The sequence below is a fragment of the Neodiprion lecontei genome, chromosome 1 (assembly GCF_021901455.1).
Source record: "Neodiprion lecontei isolate iyNeoLeco1 chromosome 1, iyNeoLeco1.1, whole genome shotgun sequence".
Taxonomy (NCBI): Eukaryota; Metazoa; Arthropoda; class Insecta; order Hymenoptera; family Diprionidae; genus Neodiprion; species Neodiprion lecontei.
Window position 1 is genome coordinate 2,776,791 of NC_060260.1, and position 10,742 is coordinate 2,787,532.

Genomic DNA, 10,742 nt, shown 5'->3' on the forward strand with positions numbered 1-10,742 from the left:
ATAATTTCGGCGTATTTGTCCTTATATTTGAAACGAAAATAATTTATTTTACTAATATTGTGCAGTAAATTTATTGTGTTTTTAAATTGAATGAACGGTAAATGTATGGTGAATTCATTGAACCGTATCCGAATAAAACTTCCGATACAGTGTAGGAAGTTTCGTAGGGAAGTTTTTAACAGAGTGGCATTATAGAAGCTTTCATATGTCAAAAGATAAATAAGGTTGGTGCGTTAACCAACATTATTGCAAAAACAGTCTTGTTTCTGATTCCTATCAAGGAGCACGGATCGCTAATAAAAGCATTTTTCTTCTTCTTTTTTTTTTTTTGTTTAATTCATTTGTGCCTGTTGGATAATTTCTTTACTCGTACGGGACTTTCGACGCGGAATTCAATCCTTCGATCGAATTTCATTGCGATTATTCATTACCAACCGATAATTCTGTTTGCTCACGCTTTTCTCATCTCCTTAAGTCGGACAACATCCGCAATTATTTATAGCGCTGTATTATTTATTTGCAAATACTTTTCCGACGTTATAATTATTTTCCACAAATTTAGGGTTATCGAAAGACCAACGAAATCCTTGGTCCTTGACTTTATTTTTCACTTCCCTTCCTCGACTTGTGGTTTTTCTTTTTTCTCCTTTCTCTTCTATCTCTTGATGGTTTTTTTTCTCTTCTCTCCATTTTTTTCTTTTCCTTTTTTCACAAATCCGGTGGATAAAGCGTGGGATTAGTCGAAGATTGTAATGACCAACCCGCCGAGTTCTTCGTTCGAAACGTTTTAATTCCATCCACAGCAGGTATCTTCCCCCCCCCCTCCTCCCCACCCTCCATCAGCCCCTCCCCCGTGGGATATTCTCTGCACCGGATTTTTCACCCGAGAACTCTCCGCGGTGGTCTTCGTGCATTCGAGTGAGCTGAGCTTGATTATTGCAGCGGAACTTTGGAAGCATCGCGTCAGCCTCGGTCTCGCAAACGTGATAACGTTTGAAAAACAGCACGGGAATTTCTGAAAATACTTTATAAGCTTACGCATACACCGAGGAATACGAAAGCCTCGGTTATTTTACGACGACGCGGACATCTACGCTTCGAAATTTAAACCTCGGGGTGATATTATAATACCGCGCGGATTAAAAGTCCAGGCTTGACGTTAACCGCCTCTCCAGAAGTCCGGCTTGATGCTAATTTTAAAATTATTCAACCGTTTTACCAGTCGAATTGTATCCCTCGAAATGTTCTACCGCGTGTTTACGCATCATCGATTATTCTAACTCGCTACCGTACTTATCCGAGTCAATCAGCGAGCCGCGGTTCGATTTGGATGTGAGGTAAATGCGGAACAGAGAGTACAAATGAAAAAAACAAAAAAACAAAAAAAAAAAAAGAAATAAAATAAGAGAAAAATTCACAAGGACCAGGGAAGGTGGAATTCGGCAGAGAACTCGCTTTTGTGGCCACATAGACTCGGCGGTACTGGCTAGACAAATATCTAGGGGAGTGGCAGGCTGGACCCACGTGTGCGCAGCGCTGCGCACGCGCATTTACCGTCAAATTCTTCCGCATCTTGGCCACGATGAAACAAAATTCTAAGAAAAGAATTGAAAAACAACAAATCAAAAATTTGAGCACAGAACATCGAGGAAAACTGTTTTTTTTTTCTCTGCATTCTATGAATACTTATTCGTCGCTTGGATTCATCCGTCAAATTTCAATTCTTCTCTTCAATTTTTCGCACTCTGTACGCTCGACTCAATAATTCCTCTCGCTTACAATTAGATTATACCTACTCGTAATGGCGAATATTTATTCCGGCGATTCAACGTCGCTCTGGATCGGCAGTCGAACTTTCCATTTTCGTCGGAAAAAAAATTGAGCCTCGACCTTAGACCGGGACAATGGTTTTACGGCGGTGGGTATGGTATATTAGGGATTCCCTGAAGGAAGCGAAGCGCAACCCTTCCGAGGGTTTCGAGCCCCGTGGCAGCCAGAAAAAAAAGGAGAGCACGGGTTTCCCTCAAACTTTCTAATCCGAATTTTGACTCGGTTGGATCGGCAGTCTGCCGCGGAAATCCTGAGAGAAATGTCGTCTCGCGTTTTGTCGAAGCTGTAACGCGTAAGAAGCGACAACCGAAGTGGAATCTGGATCGGGTGTGAAAGATTGTTAAGATTTTAAGTGCGCGACGGAGTAAATCGGTGATCGAGCTCGCCTACCAGGCGAGAAATTCGATCGTACAGCTTTACGATTGTTCTCAATAATTATCAACTACCGCAGCTTTCCGATAATTAACGTTGCACCGTTTCACAATATTGTAATCTCGCCGGTTTCTTATACGCGTTCAGCTGCAACGGAGCGATTGTTCGAGTCGGTGTAATTGCCGGATACATTGATCGATATATTTGAAAGTGGTACGACTGGTCCTGTCGCATTGGAGAACGTAAACGTAAAATATTAATAACACGTACGCGTATCGGTAAGCCGTGACTAATCGATTCTCGTACGACCGTGACTCGTATTCGCTCTTCATTCTTTACATTTTGCGAGCAAATCTAACTCCTTCGCATCGAGTATACACGCCTCGTCGATCCGACTTCCTGTCCTCATCCCCACACCTCGATCCTGAGAATCAGAGCGCGAAAATAACACGGCAGATTCTCGCCGTTTCCGTACAAATCGTGGCGAAGAATTTTCACGAAACTAGTAATTCCCTCTTCGGCGTTAAACGCGTTGCGTGCAATACGATCGTGAAAAGGCGTTCGATCCAGAAACCTTGACGCGTCGGATTTACATTTTTTTTTTTTTTATTTTTTTTCTATTTTACGCCTACATGGTGTACAATATATACACTCACGACAGAGTATTAAAGTAGACACAACGGGTAATTGGAGATATGATTGTTATTATTGTTATAAATGAAACGCGGAACGAGGGATACTTTGCATACTCGCGAATACAACGTCAGCTTGTTGCAAAGGCCGCATAAGCATACATACACGCGTGCACGCGAGCGAATCGCATGTAGTTTGAATAATGAACGCTCTTAATTACGCGCTAGCCGCTACCGCGCGGCGTTTAACTTTGTGCGGTTTATACGAACGCGCCTCCCTCGGCAATTGCTCCTATTTCCATACCGCTTATACACCTGTAAAACGCAGCCCGCCGACTCCTCGAATGTAGGTACGGATTCTCGACGCCGGCTGCAGCGGTTCCTCCGCCTTTATACAGATAACCGGTTGCCGTCTCACCTCCATTACGATTCAACTAACCGACAAGGGTACCCGGTTGGCCGTCGCGGCTCGTGATCCTGGAGAAAATGAAAGATCGACACCCCGATTCGCTAATGAAAACGAGACGCCGACCGCTTTCCGGCCGCGGCGGGTTTCTTCACGCGTTGCCGCTTCTCCTTTTGTCTCGTGGCTGTAGCAGCGTTGTTGCACCTGAAACGGGAGTCAGGTGATGGATAATAATAATTAGCTACACCTATTTCCGCGAAAAAACAGCGCGATTACGGCGCGATCCGGCAAAACTTCCGCAATCTCGTTTGGGCAACTGAAGCTCGCGCGCTTTTATCTCCAAGGGGGTAAAAGGAACGCGACGCGGTCCGCGCGTCTCATAATCTCATCCGCCGATTCGATCGACCCGAGTTATTTCATCGGGATTGAATTTCATCTCGGGCGAAGGATCGGTGCCTCCTCGGAGAGTCCTCGGGGCGCGGAGCTCTGACCCGGGAATCCCGCGAGCCGGAGCTCCGAGTCGACGGGCGGTCTGAGGAGGGATTGAGGGGACGAGGGGCAGAGGTTATACGGATTGTTGGGATAGAGTAGAGCAGCGAGTTTCTGCGGAGGATTACGCCGCACCGAACGGAGTGCCGAGGGGGATGAGAGACGAGAGGAGAGGAGAGGAGAGGAGAGGAGAGGAGAGAGCGGAGGGCAGCTCGTTTGCTTTTATTTAAGTTGCCCCATCCTCGTCGCTGCAGATATAGCCCAGCAATTCCATTAGGAGACAGACGCCAGGCGATTCGTACACGCGCGGGGCTATCTATCCGAAGATTATATATGTGTATGTATTTATTTATATGTGTACGTATACACAGACACAGTAATAACGCACGCGTGTCCGTGTCGTGCAGGTATTATGTGCATATGTATATATGTATATATGCCTGAGTAGGAATACGACGAATTAGCTATACGATTCGGGAGAAAGAAAATTTTTTTTCCCCCTCTTCATACCTCGAAACCGCCCTGGTTGCCAAAGAAAGTCACCCCCCGTTTTACTGCGACGTACTTATCGATACTCTGTTTCTGAAAAATAACGTTTCTTCTTTCTTGTTTCAACTCCATTCTCATGGGGATCAAGCATGGCATATGAGCGTGTCTTACGCACAGTAAAAGATTGATGGGAGAAAATGGAGAAATTTTTGGTAAGAAGAAAGGAAGTTGAACGAAATCCGTAATCCGCAATCGCGATGTAGTCGCAGACCGAATGCTGCTGTATATGTATTGACGCGGAGTGGTTGAATCATCCCCGATAACGGCACGGAGTACGTAAGGTACCCGAGCTTGCGGATCCTCCTCGCCCCTCGCTTATCTCGCTGCATGGATTTAATTTTAATCGTAACACTCCGAAAGGTCTCCACTAGCCGGCAGGCATCGTGAATCTTAAGGTTAGTCCAGACGAGGCCGGAAAATCGCGCCCGGTCGACCGATAATTCCAGGAAAACGGATATCGCGTCGGGTGATTCGCGGAAATCTACTCGAAAGCGAGTGTGCGTGGGTGTGTACAAAGGGTTGCACTAACGGAGGGTTAAATCCCGGGGGAAAGGGAGGAGGGAGCGCGGCGAGTCTCTCGCTAATGGATATTCCCGTACCCGGCGATCCTCCTCCACCTGGGAAGTTGATATCTTCCTTTGTGCCGGGCGAGGGAGATTCGAGGGGCGGAGGAGGATCGGTCCCGTCGTTTTTGGCCTTTAAGAAATCGCCCAAAGATCGGTCGGAGGACAGAGCGGAATATCGCCGAGCCTCGACGCTATTCTTAGAAAAGAGATCGGCACAAAGTATAACCCGGTATTTACAATGTAGGTGTACCGCATTTAAAATATTAACCATATAACACGGTGGCGATACACACACGCCGGAGTCCGTAAGGGGGGCCTTATTCCGCTTCTTCTGCTTCTTCTCCTCCCCCTCCGCCACCTCCTCGCCTTCGTCATCGCCGGTTCAAAATTACCTACCAGCTCCTCGCAGGCGGCGAAACGCGTGCGTGTGTGCCCCGGGTGTTTAATACGTTTTCGCGCATAAATTGGCGAGTATACGGGGCAATAAGGGGTGGGTGGGTGGCCGGCCCTCGGGTTCCGTTTGCGGAGTTCGTGTCTCGAGAGGTGGATCTCGCCGTCTCCCTCCCGCCCTGTCGATATCTCTCTTCGGTCGCAACGCGTACACGGATACAAAGATGTATGTATGTATATATATACATAATATACAAATACACGCACACGTACGTATGCATGACACTCGAAGCGCAGCAGGCGTCACTTGTATTTCAGGTATATATACCGGCTATATTCTTCTGGGAAGATGGCCTCGAATTTATTTATTTCACCGGCAAATTCCACTCGCGTCTTAGTCCTCCTCGAAGGCCTTCCTCCCCTTACCGCCCCTCGTCTAACGCCTCTACGCACCGTCTCACGCACGCTCTCGAACACCTCGAAACATCCGGCAAAGCAACGCGAGACGACCGCAAAGTCAGCCTGCGATCGGAATTCCTCGTACAAGAGCCGATAACTGACGGCAATGCGAGCTGGAATTTTGGCGACAATGCATGAACCGTGCTCGTCAATGCTCGTACTCCCCGATCATCCCCGTCGGAGAGAATTGACCCCGGTTACTATCCCGCGGGGTCAGGTGCGTCCGGGAAGCAATCGTCTCGATAAGAGCGTCCGACTCGCGTCTCAATCGGGCGTATTTCCGTTCCCGGGGGTTCCTCTTGCGACAAAGGAAGAGGATCTCCGATCCTCGTGCCGTCCGGTGTCGTCCTTGATTGTTACGCTCAAGACGCGCGTTCCGGGAGGAGATAATCAGCCCGGAGGGACGGAGCGAAGGTGAATCCCACCGCCTCTTCGCACCCCCGAATATTCCCTCGGGGTGAGAAATGGGATTGAGATTGACGCGAGGATCGGCCGCGATGGCGGCGGCGGCGCCACGTGACGGTCGTCGAAGGCGCCGCGCCCAGGAACCTGCGGGTGGTTCATCCTCCTCTTCGTCGATCCGTCGGAGCGAGATCCTTGCCGATGGTCGTCGGTCCATGTATCGCGAACGCACGAGGCACACGAGGAGGCGAGTAATGGCCGCGAGTCCGGGGGAGGAGGGTTGGGGGATGCAGGGGTCTGGGGGTGCACCGTCGCCCCTTCCTTCTCCCCTACGGGCGAGGGGAGCTAGGGGCGCCGACGGCGGGAAGGGACGACGGTCGACGTCGACGTCGAGGAGGGGAGGAAGGGAGAAGGAGGAGGAGGAGGAGGCCGGCGTGGAGGGTGTTCGCAAAGTGTCCCTAAAACTTTTACAATCGCTCGCTCGCGCTCCGCTAGGGCTATGCTTGATGGCGTATCTTCCAATGTGAGTTGCCCATAACACTAAGATGTACGGCTGCGCCGGCAGGGGCTCTCCTCGCTCTCTTACTACCTTATAGTATAGCAAAAGGCCCGGCTCGTATAGTGCCAAACGCCGATCCGTAGCATCGCGTCCGCTGCACACGACGCATCCGATTCCTTCTCTAATATTCCAACGTCACGCGAGAGCAGCTCCCGCTTAACGCGAATTATCGTTCGTTTGCATTTCGCGCAACGCCCGACGATCCGCGTTACATCTTCGCACGTGACCGAATCGTTCGTTTCCGAGTTATCGTCGTCAGTGATGTGTGCAACGTGTCCGGGTACCGATTACTCCCTCCGTAATCACGCCCGTCGTCCTGTCGGATTTTCGAAACACCGGGACGCGGCTTCCTCTTCCCGATTCGCACGGTCGGATCGCGTGTTTCTTCCACGTTTTCGGGCAGCGCACGTCGGTCCGCACGTCAGTGAGTCTGTTTCGGATCCACGGCCGTCGCTGGGAGTCGAGATCCTGAGGAGAGCGTCGACCGGAATCTACAAGTGGTAAGCCAGATCGAGTTCCGATATTCTAAAACGCCGGAGGTCTGGCCCTCGCGAAAATCACCCGGTTACAGAGGGCGTCATATATGTCTTGGGCTTTTCCACCCTATCGAGGAGCTTTGCCCCGGAACGGTATCAGAAAGCGCGCATCTCTGCGTCGCGCTCGAAAACCGTAACCCGCATGCGGCGTCTTCGTGATACCCGGCAGTTTCGCATTCACCCAAGGATCGAAGTCGGCAAAGGTTCGAGCTTGAAGCCAGAAATCGACTCCTCAAAAACGTCGTCGATTACGCGAGAGCGAAAAACGAATCCCTTGCCACGCACTCTCTCTCTCTCTCTCTCTCTCTCTCTCTCTCTCTCTCTCTCTCTCTCTCTCTCGCTTGACACGGAGCTGTGAATTTTCCCCTATAATTTAACCGCGTCCACGCGGCTCGCGATTATTTTTTGCACGCGATTTCGCAGACTGCGAACAAGGTGGGGGGGGGGGGGGGGGGGGGGAGGTGGAGGACGGGGTTATCGAAAATTCCTTCTCAGGATTAGGCTGCCCGAGGGATTTGGATTGACCCGTGAGTCGTATAGCGTGTATAAACTGCACGCTGCAGCGTCGCGATGCCGGGCGTCAGTCGCGTGGGAGAAAACTGGGATCGATTGGAGCAACGCTCGTAAAACTCTCGGGGGCGACGCCTACTTTTACCTAACAGCGCTGCAGCGAGTAAAGTCTCGGCTCCTCGGAGCGTTTCGTATATCTCTATACATACCGCCATTTGACTCCGCTGCATCCGAATTATTATTGTGCCACGAATCTCTCCCGCCGCGGCCGAGCATCCCTGACTGCACTGCCGGATTATCGGAGACTGCTGATTTTATATTTTTTTTTTCCCTTCCTTGTTTCAACGCGATAAATATTTTCACCCTCCCTCCTCCTCCTCCCCCCCGCCCCCCACCTTCAGGGTCTCAGCCAAAGGATCGTTCAATTAGGGACTCGATTCTGCGCCTCGGAACAGACGCTTAGCTGTAATTTTTTTTGAAAAAAATTATTATTACATCTATCTTTTTCAACATGCAGCTTGTATCTTCAAATAATATTAGAAGAATTTTTCGTTACATTCTTTATATCGGAGACTGTAATTTTGATATTGATTGCGAATGTAAATGAAATTTTTTTAGCTTCTTATCGTACGAGCAACACATAATTATTTCCACAAGGAACGATGGAAAGGGACGAGATAAAATTAAAAGAAAAAAAAAAAAAATCGTACGTCACGTGAGTAATCACGAGCGCTTTGGGTTAGTCGTCCGGGTTTTTTCTCCTTATAATTTTAATCTCGAGACTCCGTGTGGTCCGATCTAGTCTTAACGTGTAAGGGAGCGAGTTAAGGAGCAGGAATAAAGGGGAGAGTTTCTTCCATATAAATCAGCGTTTTTCATCCGCGTAGAGGCTTATCTAAGTTGAAGGGGGAAATGGCTGCTATACGCGGCGCGTGAAACCGAGACGGGAATGCGATTGTCCGTGAGATTGTCGGACGGTGTTAACAAGATTCAACTATTTAGGCTTGTAGAGGCCAGCGGACCAGTCTCTCCCTCGCCTTTTCGGGTCACGGAGTCCAGCGTCTTCTCCTCCGATTGTCTCACTCTTCCACTTTTACATAATTTCATTCATTCGTTCATCTCGACGTTGATCGCACCGTTTGCCCAAGCAGCAGGGACTCGAAACGCACCTAGAAGAAATTTTTCTCTAGACAAACGAGAAATAAAAAAAAAAAAAAAAACCAACACTTGTTCGTTGTTTTTTCAATTCCAAGGAGAGAGAGAGAGAGAGAGAGAGAGAGAGAGAAGGGGGATTTCTCCGTGTTCGGAGTTACAAACGCCATCGGCCTACAAGTAATTGAGCATTCTTCATATTACTCTCCCTCGAATTCAACAGCGTTCACCAATCGGATGCTAAGCACGCTTATAGGCGGAATGCGAAGGGCGCGGATGCGCTTACAGGATCTGTCTCATCGCTATGAAAAATTTCCGTGAACGTGACAAGCGAACGATTTCAAGTGTGTTTACACACACCCACGTGTACAGCAATAATAAAATCAAGCATACGCGCGACGTGTGTTTAGGCAAAGTAGTCGTGCCTAGAAATAAACACGGCTCTTCCGGTTCCAACAATTTATTTACTATTTAGTCTCGCGTTTGTCTCCGGTGAATTATGTAGGCAGGGGAAAAGCTGCGCAAAAGCTCTTCGCGGCAGACCCTTTGATAAGCGCGGCTCTAGCAGCCCGGGCGTGTTTAAATAAAGCGATTACAGTCGTTCCCCTCACCTCTCGACTCCGAGACCAAGTCGGAGACGTCGTCGATTCCAATCTGATCCATACGTGATCTCAGCCTTCGACTTAAAAAAACGTCAAGTATTTTACGTTTTCTCTCAGGCCTGTGCAGCATTCGAGATCGGTAATTCACTCGCGTAATTATTTTAGTGAACCCACCGACGACTGCAGGCGTCGCCTAGAAACGAGTAGCAGGGGTGGAGGGGGGGCAGGAAATTGGACGCATGACCAGTGATTTTATCCGTTTCATATACATACATACATATATATATATATATACATACTTCCAACGCGTTCCTGCTCCGAATATTAACAACCCCCTGGGATTTTTCTGGCTCTCAATGCGTATAACAATATGAGCTGCGAGGTCTGTAAGCCTAAATTTTAAGTTCAAACTGGGTTTTAAAATCGCTGTATATAGAAACATTTGCAGCAGGGTCAGCTTTCTCTTTGATGTAACAATTCCCGGTCAACTCATCCGTCAACCGTGGGGTTGTTTTTTTTTTTTCCACCACCGGTACGCTTCTCTCGAGTACGGTAGCCTTCAACGGATCGCTGCTCGGGACTTTGTTCAAACGTGAGGCCGTTTTCTCCCCGAAGTGAAAGTAGACCCGATTATACTCCGCGGTAGTTCGAAAGCTCTAGTTTAAAACTAGCGTATTATACGTGAAAACCAGTTTTGCTTCGTTTCCGTTTCAGCTGCAATTTTCGATAATTGTAGGAGGATTTTTTCCCAGTTCGACGGCTTACTTCACACGTGTAGAATACGGCGTGTTCGTATCACACGTTGAATTCTCGGCATTTATCTAATTCCAGCCGTACCGAACCCGCGTCGTTAAGATTTATCAGTTTGATTCGCATCCCTTGGTTCTTTAGTGGCGGCCGGTGCCTTGAGAAACAAGAAGGTGCGCGTGTAAATTATGCATAATCACGGCGATTGGCCCAGTGCCGCATTGCCGAAGAATTTACCGTTGAACTTGGAGCCGCAATAGAAATCGGAGGACCAAAACTCCTGCGTAGCTAGATAACGAAGCGAGAAGGAGGTGAGGAAATTTTCCGTTCATTTATCTCATTCCATTCAATGGGGCTTTTATATAATAGAACGTCTCGTAATCGTAAATTTCTTTATTAATAGTCGGATGAGATATTATATATAACATTATGTACACGTTGCGAAACCGGGTCTCGAAAATCTTTACGCATGTGCTAGTTTTATTTTCAGTTCTGATCAATCGATCCAGTTCTATTCTCGTATTGGTAATCTTATACAGGC